Consider the following 18,147-nt stretch of genomic DNA (forward strand, 5'->3'; position numbering starts at 1 on the left):
GGTTCTACAAAGAGCTCCCAAAATAAAAGGCAAACTTATGACTGAATCCAATACGAAAAAAAAAAAAAAAAAGAAGCAATAAAAAAAAAAAAGAAGCAATAAAAAAAAAAAAACAACCTCACTATTAACTTATGAACTCTGCATTTTCATAGATTTGTACTTCAGGATATAAAATAAGACAAGAGATTCTAATCACAAATTTTGAGCTGCAGCATAAAGAAAGAAATGGTAACAGATAATATATGAAAAAAGAACTAGGAGCAGATGAACAAGGTGGTAGTGTCCAGAATCAGAGAGTAAGTACAACCAACATGATATCCTAGAAGAAGGTCCAGTTTGGGCCTTGCAGTCAAGGTGAACAGTTAAGAGCAATTAAACAAATGTCAGAACTCACAATTATGTGCCAATATAAAGTCTCAGAACTGAAGATAATTTGGTGATGTCTCAGGTGATAGTCTCGGTAATCTCAGCAATTAGTGACAAGGTACTGTCTTTAAATAAATTTTGGTAAGAACTGAGTATAACATCCTAAAAATACATCATATCTGAGATCTTTCCTGACCACTTGGCCTCATTTAGCCATCAAACTCCTTGCTACCACATCATCCCATCATAATCCCCTATATAACATTTAGTGTTATGTCATGTGTTTTAACTGCTTTATGTACACATGAGTAACTATATCTAGTGCACTAGGCTAATATTCAATAAATAAATAATAACAGAGGTGTTCCAGTCGCTTGCAGCCAGCCCTTGTTCTCTTTGGGCCAGTATCTCTTCAGATCATATGCTTATATAAACAGAATTTGGAGAATTAATATAAATTATATATATGGATATTCATCTGTGTATATATTTGCATATTTAAAATAAATTGACCTGACAATCAGAGATTCCAATAAACAAAACCTTAAACTTTCAATATAGAGTATTATGAATGATTATTTCCTATTAAATATTTCCTTCTATCTTTCTATGATTAAAAAAAAAATGGACTATTTCTTGGGTATGCTCCCTGGTCTTTTCACACTTTTGTAAAGAGAATCTGTAACTTAAGTACTTTTGTAATGAAATTACAGCTGAAAAACCAGGATATTCTGGCCACCTCTTGCCAGCCAGCATCTTCTCTAATCAGTTCATGTGTCCATATTGATTGGATGGTGAACTAATTCTGATCTGATCAGTGCCATTGCCAAGGCAGTTGTCAAGTTTTTTCAATATCTTTCCTGGCTCTAATGGGCATTAAAATATGTGATACTACTGTTCATTTTGTTTCATTTCAAATATTAACAATCGAGTTTACTTATGTTAACAACATTTACATTCCCCAATCATTTTAACAAAGTGACTTAGAGTACATTCTTTATATAAGACCTAAAGTCTTGTAGTGTTTATTTTATTTCTTTGTTATAGTTTAATTCACAGGGGGAGTATTGAGAAATATAGGGGCAACATTTTTAAGAAATGGAAAAATACATTATTGGGTTATAACTAAAGCTTTAATGTTTACCCATAAAAATACACATATTCAAAATATTATTTTATATTCAGGTATTCATATTTCTAATCATGTATATATCTCTAATCATATATATGCATACTTCTAATAATATATATATATATATATAACACATTGGTAAAAATTAAAATGATTTTAGTGTTTTTTAAAAATATTTTTTCCTTTCATTAATTAAGCGAAGACGACTTAAAATTTCATTCGCATTTTCTATTCTCTAATGTAAGAGCTTGTCTTTTACATACATTGATTGGCAAGAAAGATTCTTTGTTGTTATTATTTTTTTCTTTACATATTATATCAACCAATATATTCCCTGTTAAAAGTTGACAATTATAAACATATTTGGATAGTATGTGAAGTTTGATGTATATTCATGAAATTTTGTAATTCTATAAACTCAAGCATAAATTCTACCTCATAATATTAACTTCTATATTATAAAATTATGACTGTATGTGTTTTTCAATACATTTAGTATCTGAATTATAATAAAATGCTCTTTATGAAGAGAAATCAAATGTGCACTCCATATATGTATGAATTTGTTTATTTATTATAACAGTTTGAAAGAAAAAAATGAATCTCTTTCCCTCTTGATTTTAAAGACAACATTTCAAAGTTCCCAAGGAAAATTATAACAGCCAAATTAGGTGAACTAATGACTTGAAATTTATCTATTTAAAACATCAAAAAATGTCATTTAATGTTTCTCAACAAAACATGTTCTGAACTGTACTTTCGAAGCCATTAATTTATATATGTCAGTAAATGACTTTCTCATTGGTTTTATCTGAAAACAATCCTTGTCCTACAAAGTACTCCATTCTTTCCTACTAAGGGCAATTACATCAATGTAAGTAAGGTCTTTGTTGCTTAAGAACTCAAATACTTTTGCTATTCAGTCAGCCAATGTGATCATAATTTCCATGTCATGAAGTCACTGGGAATTATAACAGTAAGTTTTCTAAATTACAAATATTGGAAAAGAACATGGTCAAGAAAAGGAAACTATAATAGTCCTGATTTCTCCCCATGCCATCAGAACGAATCCCTTCCCTTACAAATCTTTAAGAATCCTATTCTTTCTTGATCCAAAACCTTCAACTTATCAACTCTTGATAAGTTGTGTAAAATAGCATCCTTAATAGCAAATGTCCTAGGACACTGCTTTCCAGAAGGACTTTTGGAATAGTAGTTGTATATTTTTAGCATTTCTCACATGCTACAAATTCTGGAAGTGAGACAGATGATTTTCAATGGAAGCCAACCCCAGGATGATTTAGATATTGGAATTAGCAGACAAAATCTTAGAAGTAATTTATTTTTTTTTTGTCTAAACAGTTAAAAAGAAAATATGGCTGTGGAACTGATGGGGAATCTTAGAGTGATAAGGAAAAAATGAACACATGAACATTCTAGGGCAGTCCGGGTGGCTCAGCAGTTTAGCTCCACCTTCAGCCCCAGGCCTGGTCCTGGAGACCCGGGATGGAGTCCCATGTCGGGTTCCTTGCATGGAGCCTGCTTTTTCCTCTGTCTGTGTCTCTGCCTCTCTCTGTGTGTGTCTCTCATGAATAAATAAATAAAATCTTTTAAAACAGAAAACTGATATTTACAATATCTGAGCTGTAAAATTCACTGAAAGGGCTTAAGATCAGACAAATAATGGCAAAAGATAGGATCAGTGAACATGAAGGTTGGCCAATGGATGTTATTTGACTTTTGGGGAAAAAAGAGAAAAAAAATAGAAGATTGAAAAGAAAAATGAGGAAAGCCTCCATGAACAATAGAAGTCGAGAAAAGAGATAAGAGGTCAAAATTTTTGAAGAATCAAGATTAAAAATTTCCCAAAATTGGTGAAAACCATAAGCTACCTAACAAAAGTTCAAGAACATATCTCAAAAGAAAGCTACTCTTAGACATAAAATAATGAAAGAAAATATTATAACTATATCACAATAGTTAGAGTAGACATTTTATATATACATATATATGCATATTATATGTATGTAAGGTGGAAAAGCAGAAACTATTGTTATGAGTTTTTTCTACTTTATATAAAATATTATAATAAAAACTGTAATTGGACTAAGAATTGGTACTAAGAATGCATAATACACCCCTAAAACAATCACTAAAAATTAAAATTAATTAAAAAGTTAATGCCAACAGTCATACCTAAAAAAGTCAACAGAAAATTAAGATGCAGTGCTAAAATTTATTCAAATAGCAAAGTTCTCAACATTCTTTGTCCCTGTGAGGACCTCTAGTCCATCGGGCCTACCCATTACTCACTGCTCATCTCCTTCCTACTATATCCATAGTCCTCCTTTCTATCTGGGATTCCAAGGCTTCTGAAATTAAATCATTCCTTTTCATACATCTTCAACTCCCTTGCCCCTCCCCCTTACATTTACCTTGAAAGTTACCTCCATTTACTCAATGTCTGTATTTGAGGAGTTCAAAGTGGAATGTTAACCATTCTACCTTATCTCACTATAAATTTATCGCCAGAATTTCTCAGTGTGGGTGAACGGGCCTACTAATTTTCTCTAGTCAAAACACTCTCCATAACAGCCTCTTTTTTTTCATATTCACAGATGATGTCCTTGATATATTTCACTAGGGAAAGAGAAGCAACCAAAGGGAATGGTTTATCTTGCCAATGGTTCATCTTAATGGTTCATTAAATCTCCCACTCTGCCTGAGACTCACATACTTTGTCTTTCCTCTTGTTAAAATGGAATAACTGTCCTGCATATATAAGGTTAAGTACTGCACTTTTGCAATGGATTTCAATTATCATCTATAAGAAAAAATTACTCCAGAAATGAGCCACAATTTTTCCTTTATCATTTGTTAGAACATTCAAATCAGCATATAAAGATGCTATATCTCAATAGTATATTAAAACACTCCCTTGACCTGACATCTCCCTCCATATACTGTCCCAGTGCTCTGCTCTCTCTGTGTAAGTATGTCTTGATGGAGCTGCGTTTACCCTTGATGCACATTTCATCCCATTTTCTCCTAAACTGGATCAAGTCAAGTTTGCCTTCTCCCACCTTTACCCTCCCCTGCAACTCTACCAGTTGCCACATCCAATGGGAAATTTGCTGTCTTCATCTCAATTAAATCCATTAGCAGAATTTGAAGGAGGTAGAGTCTCTTCATTTTTTAAATTAACACATTTGTTTTTTCACTTGAATTATCCCTCTCTCCTCTCCTTGACCACTCCTCATATTCCTTCTATAGTAAATTTATTTCTAAATGTAAATATCAGCACCTAAGGAGTGCTTAGATCACATAGTATGGTACAGTACATTAATAATTAAATTAAATAAACAGGTAATGAATATTATGGATTTAAATCAAGCTGAGACTGAAATTATACAATTTTATTTGAGGTCTCAGAATTCTCATTTAAATAAATAAGATTGTCCTTCTTTTACCAGGACACAGAAAGAATGAGCAAAGTCTCTAAACCTGAGGGACCTTTCAAAATTCTTATAGAATATAAGAAAAAAAGTAATGATCCTATCATTGGTAAGAATTTTGGGGACAAAAAAAAAACAAAAAACAAATGCAGCATGAGGTGTTTTCAATAAACTATACAAAGGGGTGTGTGTGTGTGTGTGTGTGTGTGTGTGTGTGTGAATTTTTCTGGGTACAATAAATGGCTATGTGGATTTATATGTGTTTTGTAGTCAAGAAAATAAGATAGGAGGAGCTTATTTAATTATAGGAGCAGATTCATAATTACTTCTCATAATTCATGAATCTATTTTCTGTGTCTTTGAAGTAACAGTAAAATAGAAAAGAAATTGGATTTTATAATTTGCATATTTTACAATCAGCATCAGGGAATTGCATTTACCTTTTATAAATTACTTCATGTCATAATACCTTTTAAAATTTTCACTAGACAAGATGGACCTTGTGGGGGGACATAGCTCCAGTGCAAAGTTCAAACTGTGGTTTCCGGAGTCATAGTAGGACAGATGTTTAGAAAGTTTCTTCCCATCTTTCATGGAGTTTTAGTTTAAAGGAATGCAGCCAAACTGTAACCAAAGGAGGCATTATGCTTCCAGAAAAATCTCAAGCAAAGGTACTGTGGGCAACAGGAGTAGCTGTTGGATGGGGCTCTACAGGAAAGTGGGAGAGAAATCAACAGTTAGTCTGAGAGTTGGAGATAAAGTTCCCCCAGAATATGGAAGCACCAAATGAGTTCTAGATGGCAAAGACTACTTCTTATTTAGAGATGGTGACATTCTTGGAAAGTATGTAAATGGAAATAAATCATTATTGAAATGGCATCACAGGAAGCTGCCCATTTCAGTGAATATGTAAAATATTTCATCATGTAAATAGTATCCATGTATTTCTTTTATAATAAACTAATGGTATCCAAAAAATAAAAATAATGAAATAAAATAAAATTTTCACTAGACATCATACAACATTTTTAATAAAGGTCTCTGTTTCTTGTCAGTACTTTTTTTAAGGCTCCAAAGTCTTTTTTTTTAAATAGAACTTTAACATCATTACTAAGAGTAAATTTTTAGGGCAGCCCTGGTGGGTCAGCAGTTTAGTGCTGCATTCAGCCCAAGGGTGATCCTGGAGACCCAGGATCGAGTCCCACGTTGGGCAGGCTCCCTGCATGGAGCCTGCTTCTTTCTCTGCCTCTCTCTCTCTCTCTCTCTCTCTCTCTCTCTCTCTGTCTCTGTCTCTCATGAATAAATAATTTTTTTAAAAAAGTAAATTTTTATAAACATTCAAGGAATAAGGGTTCAACAATGAGTTTTATTTAAAATCTAAGAAGATTAAACTTTTTCCTGCATTAGAATGTAGAATGGCTCCTTATTGCCTGTCTGTTAAATATAATCTATTTTCATTTTTCTGAGACACACCCCAATTTAGTTCCATTCTACCACGGATCATCCTATCTTATCTAGTGCTTCTGAGAAGCAATCTCTCAGCCTACTCTTGGGCCATATGCCAGTAAGTTTTACACATGGGTAAAGAGCCTAAGAGAAAAGGAGTGATTTTCTAGTTGAGGGAACAAAGGCCACAGCCATAAAAGCAACTGAGGTCTGAAACAAAATTAAGTAAGGAGAATGGACACAGAAACACTGGTTGAGTGGGGGGACAGTAAAATAAGGGAAGAATTTGCTAAATGTAAAAGGAAAGATACAGTGTTTACTTTTTCTTCTTTGAAATGTTTGGCACAATTAATCTTTGAAATAACCTACTGGGATCCCTGGGTGGCTCAGCGGTTTGGCGCCTGCCTTTGGCCCAGGGCGCGATCCTGGAGACCCGGGATCGAGTCCCACATCGGGCTCCCGGTGCATGGAGCCTGCTTCTCCCTCTGCCTGTGTCTCTGCCTCTCTCTCTCTCTCTCTCTCTCTCTCTCTCTGTGACTATCATAAATAAAAATAAATAAATAAATAAATAAAATTTTTTAAAAAATGAAATAACCTACTATTTTTTAATCAGTGAATATTAGACACATAGAAAATGCAAGCATTACAAACTAATAATTTAAAATTTAAATTATCTTTTTTTTTTAGAGCCGACAGTCAGTAGGCATAAAAGAGAACACTTGGACATTCACCATGCTTCTCCCTGCCTTTACCCCAGTATGGCCTGAAACAGCCATTTGCAAGAAGGGGAAAAAGTGAAAAAGAGCTGAATCTCATCATACCTTCTTCACTTCCCAAAACTGGAGATGCAACAGGGAGAAACAGCTCATCCTGTTTATATCAGACTGAGCTGTAAATTCACAGGGCTTGCTGAGATTTCATTTGAGAGAGGATTAAGTGTTTCCTTCACTAAATAAGGTTTAAAGGAAAATGTAAAACAAATGAATTTATAATATTTTATGCTCCACAAGCCATATTATTCAATATTAATAGTCATATTCATTTGTCTTGATGAGTACTATTCCCTCAATCTGCCCAATATATGAAATATGAGCATTTAGGAAGAGCTTTTTCTAACTTTAAGCATGAGATACATCATTGCCTTTTAAAACTATTTTAAGCATATTAATGGTAAGTAAAGTTGACATTGTAGATGGAATGGAGGTGGAATTTACCCAAGTCCTTTAGGATAGTAGGTACTCTAGTCTGAAAGGTGAGCATACACTGAGGAAAACTGAAAATCATGAGTCTTATAAAATGTGACCATGTACAAATCAGGAAGGATGAAATTCTGGCAGGGATTGGGAAGTAGGGGAGAGGTGGGAAACCTCTCCTAGGAGGGGAGCCTAGGAGGGGTCCAGGAGGCTTCCCTGGATCCTTTGAGAAACTTTTACAATATCTCTATCTCTAAATTGCAAAATGAAATGGAACTGTGAATGCATTATTTGATACATAAAGCAGTGCAACTATAGAAAAAGTCAATATTTGCTACATTAAAGGATAACTGTTCCCTTTATCCCATTAATATTGTTTTATTGTCTTCTCAGCCTCAGGTTATACTGTCAATAGATGGTCAGAATCTTTATGAAGGGAGTACATCCTTCCCCATGTCATTTTATCCAAAGATTCTAAATGAAGATATGACAATAATTTAACTGAAAATGCCTTCTCCTATGAAGTAAGCAATGTTTTATCAAAACAATAAATTCACTACAGTTGCTCAGGTTTTGTTTTTTTTTTTTTTTTTCTGGAATGAATGAAATTCACAATGACGCTAAAAACCAGGTGAGTCAGAAACACAGTTTCAGAGGGTAGTACATTTGTTCCTATTTCCTGTGAGTGAAGCTATCACTGACATATCACTGACAGTCAATTTCAGCATGTACCATCCTGAAGTTTACAAGCTGGACAGAAGACTGGAAAAAAAAGAAAATCAAGCCATGTGGCACAATTGTTAACTGCTGGGAATCAATAAGAGGAGATAGTTCATGCCGGCACATCTCAATCAGAAGTGGAGTGGAAATACAAGGAGTGTGCCAAAGGTAGGCAGCTTCGTAAGCAAAGCTCAAGGAGCAGCTCATTCACAAGGCTGTTTGAACAGCTGTTTATTGTAGAAGATGGGGGATTTACAGAAGTTTTTTTTTTTTTTTTTTTTTTTTTTTACTGAAGAACAGAGTTGTCACAGATTTTTGAAATGTAGTTTAAAAATCACAGCAAACATTAAAAACTGAGAGAAGTCTCTGAAATACCACGAAGATACAGTGATTCCTTCTAAATTCAAGTATAGTTCATTCAAGCGTTTTAGAGTACCCAACAAGTGACAGGCACTGGTCTTGGTGTTAAAAATGCAAAAATGAATGAATGTCATCCTTGCTCCCACAAAGCCTTTTTACAAAGGAAGATATTCAGGCCAGATAAGATCTCACTATGTTTTGGTAAATGGCACAACTAGCATACACACAGGGAGAGACAGGTCCAATGGGAGGAACACAAAAGAGAGAATCTACTAGATCTAACTAAAAGGAGAGCTTTGAGGGTGACCCAGCATAATATTTTGCTACACAAATAGTTTTAATAAAGGTGTGTGTTTTAAGCATAATGATAATTAAGTATTGCTATGGCAAAAAAGATTCCTGAAGATAATTGGGGGAAGTTGATGCCCTTGTTAGTTAGAGAGGGATCATGTAAACTGGTGCATTTGAAGGCCCCTGGTGCTCTTTCACCCATCTGATTCCTAAACTTCCTATGCCAGAACCTGAGCCACTCTACCAGGGTGGGTAGATCGGGGTTGGGTAGACACTCCAAGACAGTTTGCCAACCCAAAGCTGGGCCTGACAAAGACTATGTTAGTTTAATTTATTTTAGCCTAGCATTTTATTGATGTATTTATTTTAGGATGGTTGTTCACAGGTGGAATGAAATGACATAAGATGCTCGTGTGATTGAGATGATAGTTCAAAGTGGGTGGTTGGAAATATAGCTTCTGCTATAGTTTCTACACTCAGGAACAGGATATGGCAGGGGATGAATGTGGGAATTAGAGCAGCAGTGTCAAACACTACAGAATTGAGATATCCAGGGCAAGGGCCTGAGGGATGAGGGATGAGGGTGTGGCCTTGGGGACCTGTTTTTTCCCCCATGGCATTTACTGTACTATTCTATTGTGGATTTTGTGGCTGTTGTTTTGTTTTGTTTTTAATTCCTTCATCTATCTACAGCCTCATCTTTTCTTTCCTAACAGATTTGAGTCACTGGGAGTCAAGGTCCTCTTCTGATCTGTCTCTTCTCACACAAGTAGGCAATGGAGGAACCTGATAAGGCAAATAAAAGGTTTCTGTGTGACTGGAGAAAAATCTTGGTCACAGTTTGACTAATGCTTAGACATCGTAGGCAAACAGAGCATTCATACATGCAGTGCATTGGTGATAACCATTCACATTGCTAGTATGTTAGGTTGCGCACTTTTGATCAAATTCATATACACAACACCTAGAACAAACCATAAATCGTGAAGCACACATTCACAATGACTGAGAAAAAGCAAGACAAAACTTAACCAAGTTAAGTGTGGTCTTTGTATTTCTGATCCTTTCACTTGACACATAAATATACAGAATGATATAAAGCGATAGATTTATATTTGCGCATCAGTGAAATGTCCTGGCCTGAAGTCTAACAGATGGCATTCAGATCTTTGCTTCCTCTTTACCAGCCACCTGCCTTTAAGCCACATTAGCAAAGCTTTACTCGACCTGACAACTGGCAATAGTATCGCTTAGTACACATCTCACATGGGGTAAGATTCAATAAATCTCGACTATTCTTTTTTCAGTGAGTTGTACAGAGGTGTTTCACTATATACTTGTGAAGATGAACACAAGTTCAGCTTCAGAGTTTGAAAGCAGATTTTGAAAATTAATATATACACGATAAATTTAATCAATTATATATGTATATGTGCTTGTGTATATGAATATATTAGATGTGAAGAGAATATGTGATATATGTGACCATAAGAATAAAAAAAGAAAATGATGAAATACAAGGGAAACAAAGGCAATGGAGAAAATAAAAACTAAATCTAACACTGAAAAATGGGTAGCAAATTTCACAGATTTCTCAGATATTGTATTGTGCCTAAGAGATCATGAGTCATCTGATTTTTTAGCCCAGATCAAGGTGACCCAAAAATAATACCAAAGCATATTCAGACTTAAAGAATTTTAGTAGCAAAACGGTCCATGCAGTCCCTAGGGAAAGATCAAGGTACTCTTGAAGGACAGACACTGTCATGGAAGTAGCTGAGAGCCTACATATATGAAGGCACCTTGAGGACAATGATGATTTTCTGGTCTCCACTTCAGAGCAGGAATTGGATATAGAAAGGAACAAGCACAGTTTGGCAATATGGGGGCTGGGCAAAGGGGACAGTATGTGACAATGGTTCTTGCCTTAAAAAATGTAAGATACACCACTGACTGAGCATATGATGAAACACCTTCTATATTTTTATTACATTCAAGTTTATTTTCCTGTATCAAGTGTTTTTCACACCTATTTTCTTGAAGGATTTGAATAGTATTTCATGGGGAACAACTAATGAACATGTAGTTGGTGTTGACATCTTTATAAATGCACCAGTATTTCAAAACAGAACATTTCTATAATAGACATTATGTTCAAAATACATCCAGGCTGGATGTACCACAAGTATTTGTCACAGTCAAGAAACCAAAGTATAGCTAATACATGCAAAAAATAAAACTCTGTCTCCACTTTCAGAAAATGTTTTGTCATTGGTATTCGTTGTTATATGTCTAGCCCTATGATACAAGTATTTCTGAGATTATTATCCTAACCCATCCACCAATCTGTGTAATTTTTAGCAAAATATTTTATTAGGGAAATGTATAGTATAAAGATCACTTTTGCTATGATCATACTTTATCTTTTGTTTATTCCTGGTCCATCTCTCTGGCTACTCTAAGTTCTCAAATAATTTCTGATTATATGTACTTGGGGGGCACCTGGGTGGAGCAGTTGGTTAAAGCATCCAACTCGTGGTTTCAGCTCAGTTCATGATCTCAGGGTCATAATCTCAGGGTTTGGATATCAAGCCCTACCTTGAGCTCATGTCCTGCTCCCCACTCAGGGTGGAGTCTTCTTAAGATTTTCTCTCCCTCTCCCCTGTGCTCACATGGTCTCGTTTTCACCCTTCTCTAAAAATGAATAGAATCTGTAAAAAAAATAAAAAATAAAATGTACTCTCTTGAGAATATAATTTAGATTTCACCTTTATTTTCCTCAGAGCAACATTTAAACAAAGGAAACAAGAGAGATTTTTATTTTATTTTATTTTATTTTATTTTATTTTATTTTATTATTTTATTTTATTTATTTGACAGAGAGCACAGGCAGGGGGAGCGGCACAGGGAGAGGGGTAAACAGACTTCTCACTGAGCAGGGAGCTCGATGTGGGGCTCAATCCCAGGCTCCTGGGATCATGACCTGAGCTGAAGGCAGATGCTTAACCCACTGCGCCACACAGTACTCTGAGATATTTCTGTTTATTTCAGTTTATCATTTGAGACACTCCTTACTATTTTTAGTGGAATTTGTAATTTTCCATAATATAGGTCACACTTCAAATTAATGTCAGTTCATAGTGTTATTTGCCATCTTAATAAAATATTTCCCTGGATGGAATCTCAAGGACCATAACTTTAACTCTTTACTCACAGATGAAAAAAAAAATTGACGTTGATGAGGTTCATGGAGTTTTCCCAGTGTTAGTTGGCAAAATAATTAGAAATAAGACCCATATATTCTAAATTAATCTGTTAGCTAGTCAATAGGTAAATCTGGATAACTTAGCAAACATTTTTCTAGTTTCACATCTTACTCTCCATGTGATTTCCATTATTCCACACTACTGCATTGTCATACAGCTTCATTTTCCTTCTCTTTAATATCAAAGGTTTGGCCCTAAATTAAACAAGAGTCAAGACGACTAATAGGAAAGGACAGGCTGTAAGGGAAAGGTGGGAAAAGTGCCGCTCAGGAAATTCATGAGGAAACTCTCCCACCCACACACTCTTCCACTTGTGGGTTTTATTGTTTTTGCTTCTGCTACATTATTGCTCAATCATCAGTTTTGTTACATCATTCTCTTTTAGGTAGCATAGAGTTAATTAGTATTTGGGGGCATATTTTTTCCAGTCTATATGTTTATGTTTTACATGGACAGAAAAGAGGAACCATATAATAGGCTGTGAGCCACAAAATGATGTTTTCAACACATCTTCCTATCGTTCCACTCATTTTATATTCTGTTTTCCCATTTTGTGGTGAACACTTCCCTTATTTTGGAATGTTGCTTGGAAAATGATTCATATCCCAAGGCTATGACCAGAGAGTATAAAGGCAAATTTGTTTCAAAATGCCATTTTTGTGATCTAAACCCCTTATACTTCCAAATCAGCAAGTTAGGAACATAGAGCCATTCAGGTTCAGTTCACAACAGTCTCCTCAAAGGCTGCATTATGCTCTTCTTTTATGAAACACTTGCCTGGTAATTTTTTACCTTCTCCAAACTCATAAGCTACATTCATGTTGTTAAAAACTTCAGTATCCTCCCACTGAATTCTCCTAACAAAAAAGAAAATGCAATTTTTCTTGCCTGTTCAGACAGTAATTTAAGTTATATAAGAATCAAAATTTCTTAGAGAATGACATAACACAAAAGCCAGTTTGAGCATATTTCTTAAACCCATACGTATGACATCTGGAACACTTGTTAAATAGGATCCTGATTTTTCAGGAAGGTTATTTATCATTCAACAGTGGCAGGAATCAACTTCATCTTATTGTGAAATGTAAGATATAACAGGATCATCAGGTATCATTTTTCAAAAAAAGATAGTTTTCTAAGTACCACATATGAAGACTAGTAATTCAATGACTATGTACATAATAATCTCTAGCCAGCAAAAAAGAATAATATCCTTGATTTAAAGGCTCAAATTTAAATCTTTAGGAAGATTGTGTTTTCTGAACTTGAAAGAAGAAACCAAGACAGTTAATATTTTAAGTAACTATTAATACTGGTAAATAATTTTTTAACTACAAAGGAGTGCTAGAGCAAGGAAGAGACACATGCGTTTAAGAAGATAAAAACATAGGAATGGAATTGTATTCACTGTAAACTCTTTAATTATTCTTAACAGATGCTAAGCTGAGAGAAGAATTTCACTTTGACTAAACTGTTTAGTTAAGGAAAGGTAATAGATACATACAATTGTTTATTTGCTATTTTATTGTGTCTTGCACACTGTTTTCTATCTCCTGGGGACTGTGATTTCTACTAAAACTGGGGACAGGCACTGGGCTGCTGGTTAGGAATATGATGCTTTCCAGAGAGTCAGTCTAATTCTCTGAAATAGACATTATTACAATATCCAATGGTATGTCATGTGCCAAGCCATATTGCTATCGAATCTGCCCAGCATAAATCATAAAAATATTAAAGTTAATATAAAATGCACTGCCTTTTCAGTTTGATATGTTTGAGTCTCAATTCACCTTTCCATAAGCTATGCAGTTGATATTTAAGAATCACATCTACCATGATGTCTTATCGTTCAAATTAAGGATATTACATTTTACATTAAAAGATTGTTGCAGATAGAAAATGTAATAATGTATATAATACTGATTAGGACAGTATCAAAAACATCTACTTTCCTTTCATTTTGTGGAAATGATTCTAGAGTATGCCTATTAATTGCTGCATTAAGATTTTCTTGTAGATTTATTTTTAATCTATTTATTATAGATTTAAGATTGGGTTGATTTCATACATCTACACAAGAGTGAATTATTTCCAAAGTGATCTAGTTTACTTCTAGAGAACTACATAGCTGCTTAGAAAATTCTCTCTTACAAACTAGCTCACTCATGCACACTTTTATTTAGTTTTCAAAAAATCCTCTGAAAATCCCTAAGAAGGGATTAAGAAACCTAATGCAAAATTTGACAAACCAATGACTAGATATAGCTGTGTTTGAATGACACCTAAAAAAGACACTGCAACTGAACATATGTTGAAAATTATCACAAATTAAAGTTTTTAAGGATCTTCCATTTGTACATTTGTTGCTTGTTATTTTTTTTTTTAAAGCCACAGTTTCTTGTTTGAACACAATCTGGGATGCAATACATGTTTTGGTAGTTTAAGCATACTAAATCCATTTAGCTTTTTCAATATCTAAATGTCTGTGTTTCCCAGTTTTATATTGATTTAGAAGTCTCTAATAATGTTTCTGAAATCAGAGAAAACAAAACAATAAGCTATTTCATTTTTTTATTCTCTGTAAATGTCATTACTCATAAATGTCAAGATAAACTTGCTTTGAGTGTTATGCAATTTAACATGTCACATATCATTGATATCACAAAATAATAGCATGAGTCACATTTGAAGATACCTAAGCAGACCTTTTTTTATATGTGGAACTCAGGACAAAGATAAAGCTTTTTTTTTTTTTTTTTTTTTTTTTGGCAAGAGAGTATGTTATGAAAAGTAATATAAAGCATCTTTAACAAAGGGATACATTGGATTTAAAATGTCACATCCTTTCATTTCTATCCCCTCTATCAAATATAGACATTGTGAAATTTTATTCAGTGTTGGACATCACATATTCCTATGATTTAAATGTGTTTGTTTAACCATATTTATTATAAAATGATAAAAGAACTGTAGCAAATACAGTGTCTTCAGATGGAAAGTTTTTGAAGCATATTTTTTCTACCTCTACACAGAGAGGTAGAAAATATTTCACTTGTGCATGATGTAAATATGAATAAAATAATAAAAATAAGTCTGAAGCAAACTAAGAGCAATATATTATCCTGTTTATTATGGACAGAATTGTGTTCTCCCCAAATCCATGTGCTGAAACCGTAACCCTTAAACCTACTGTGTTTGGAGATAGGGTCTCTAAAAGGGAATAAAGTTACTTGAGTTTAATTAATGAAGAGCCTGAATCTATAGGACTGGTGTTGTTATAAGAAAAGGATACCAGGGAGATGTGCAACAGAGGAAAGACCATGTGAAGACACAGCAAGGTGGCTGTCAATAAGCCAAAGATAGTGGTCCTGGGGCAACCAAACCCGCCAGCACCTTACTATGGATTTCCAGCTTCCAGAACTGTGAGAAAATAAATTTGTTAAGTCAACCAGTCTGTGATATTTTGTTTTGACGTTCCTAGCAAACTAATACACTACTTAATTTTCCTCAATATTTAAATACTTCAGCTGAGAATAACCCCTTTATTTTTTAAAAAAAAAATTTTATTTATTTATGATAGTCACAGAGAGAGAGAGAGAGAGAGAGAGAGAGAGAGAGAGGCAGAGACACAGGCAGAGGGAGAAGCAGGCTCCATGCACCGGGAGCCCGACGTGGGATTCGATCCGGAGTCTCCAGGATCGTGCCCTGGGCCAAAGGCAGGCGCCAAACCGCTGCGCCACCCAGGGACCCCCTAACCCCTTTATTTTTAAAATAACTGCATTATTTTTTAAATAATTGCACTGATTTATAACTCAAAAAAGTCAAAACTTTTGCTTGAATATAAGTTCCTATCAGCTGAATTAATGTCCTTGGATAGCAATATTTGTTGAATGCCAAATGTGTTTCAGACATTGTAATGGATTCTAGAAACACCAAGATTAATTAAGCACAGTCTCCATCATCAAGGCACATATGGTCCAACGGAGGATACTGACAAACATTCCATTAATTTTGTCAAATGCTGCAGCCAGGAATCAGGGTTGGGAACCACAGCTTGAATCTAAACTTTATTCATAGGTGATATTGAGAAACATCTGATGAACTGATGGGCAAGCGGTATTAGCCACTTCCTCCCAGACCACCAAATCCTCACAGAAACTGGTCCTAACCAAATAAGGAAACATGTGTGTTCCCAGAACAAAGTATTTTTTTTTTATTGTCAGCAGCATCAGGATACCTCCCAAGGCCTATTTCACGTTTGTACTACATATTTGTTGCAGAAGTAAGACATCTGCTAGAATGGCATGCTGCCTTCTGCTCTGTCTTGTGGAGTGAGCTTTTATGACTAGGGAACAGATCTGACTCTTACACTAGTGAAATATTTTGGAGCAAGTCATAAAAATAATCTGCATTTCCATCCCACCAACAATTTATTCCTTGCTAATATGACTTCCAGATATTTCCCATGCCTACTGGATACACCAGCCAATATTGAAAACACAGCTTGCAACCCTAGATAACTTCAACTACCTGAAGTCAAGTCTATTATTGATTATATTATTCACTCTTTGTTTCCTGGCAATTGTGTGTGTAGGGCTCAGGGGGTGGAAGATGAAGGATGAGTGTGTGAGTGTGTTTGTGTGTATGAGTTATGCTTTCTCTAGATTTTCAGAATCAATGCCACAGGGACATTTTGAAAAGCAGTTTTCAGGCTCTATAAAGCCTACAACTGCCCTTAAAAAAGGAATTAATTAGAGTTAAGAAAGTCAAAGACACTAGTTCTATATATCACCCCACTACTGGAATGCTAGCACCACATTTCCCTTTCTTGGTTGCATGCTGGGTGTTAGACAGGAGACTCACATTGAGAGCACAGTCAGAAACAAAGATGTGCATGTATCCAAGCAACAAATGGCAGCCTGAGGAAACCAGAGGTGAAACTGCTGTTCTCTTGAGTTACTGAGTTTTCCAGCTGTTACAAAGATCCTTCATTTAAGTCATAGTCTGCACTTCAATTTTGTTTGCAAAAAACCCATAAAGAAAAAGAAAAGTAGTTTTCCTTTGGCTTTGATGATATAGGTCACATACTACATTTGAGAAATATTCCCTTTGGTCTTTATAGGAATTAGGAGAGGTTACTATGCCTTTCAAAAGAGCACTTATTTTAAGGCTATAAAGGAATAAAATCACCAAAGATTGCTAGGATGAAAGATTCAGAAGTTATAATGGCCAACTTCCCACATTTGGTTGTGAGCTAATAGCCATCATTGATATAGGGAATGTAACTACAACAAAAGGTTTAGAGTGAAAAATAACTCCACTGATGTTTGGATTTCAGATGCCTAAGAAAGCAAATTCAAGAACTTTAGTATATTGGACAGGTAAATGGACTATAGTTAGAGAGTCAGGAATCTCTGCATGGGAGTTATAATTGCACTTCTATGTGCACTGTAGAATGGGATACATCTCCAACCAAGTAATAGTGTGTGTAGAAAGAGAAAAAAAAAATAGCTTGCAAGAGAATCCTGGGTTATAGTGAAAATAAACATAACAAAGGCCATGGGGTTGGGGGTGGAAAGCCTAGAGGTAGAAAGAAAGAGAAAAAAAAAGAAAGAAGAAAGAAAGAAAGAAGAAAGAAAGAAAAGAAAGAAAGAAAGAAAGAAAGAAAGAAAGAAAGAAAGAAAGAAAGAAAGAAAGAAAGAAACTCACAAGAGAGAAAAATGTTAAGCCAATCATGGGAAATGAGGGCTTCAAGAAGGAGGACATGATCCACCAATGCACCTGTTGCAGATATAATGCCAGTTGTAAATGAAAAAGGTGTGTTGGATATAGGAATGAAAATGTAACTGTGCAGCAGTGCTAAATAAATGCAGTGTCAGAAAACTTTAGATTTAAAGCCTAGTTTGATAGTTTATAGC

The 18,147-nt window shown here is 34.8% G+C and overlaps 1 pseudogene; it reads left to right on the plus strand.

Annotated features, from left to right (window-relative positions):
• Positions 1 to 242: 242 nt before the first annotated feature.
• On the plus strand, positions 243 to 5,866 carry LOC129495460 (10 kDa heat shock protein, mitochondrial-like; annotated as a pseudogene).
• Positions 5,867 to 18,147: the final 12,281 nt, after the last annotated feature.

This window comes from Nyctereutes procyonoides, unplaced genomic scaffold (genome assembly GCF_905146905.1).
Source record: "Nyctereutes procyonoides isolate TBG_1078 unplaced genomic scaffold, NYPRO_anot_genome, whole genome shotgun sequence".
Lineage (NCBI taxonomy): Eukaryota > Metazoa > Chordata > Mammalia > Carnivora > Canidae > Nyctereutes > Nyctereutes procyonoides.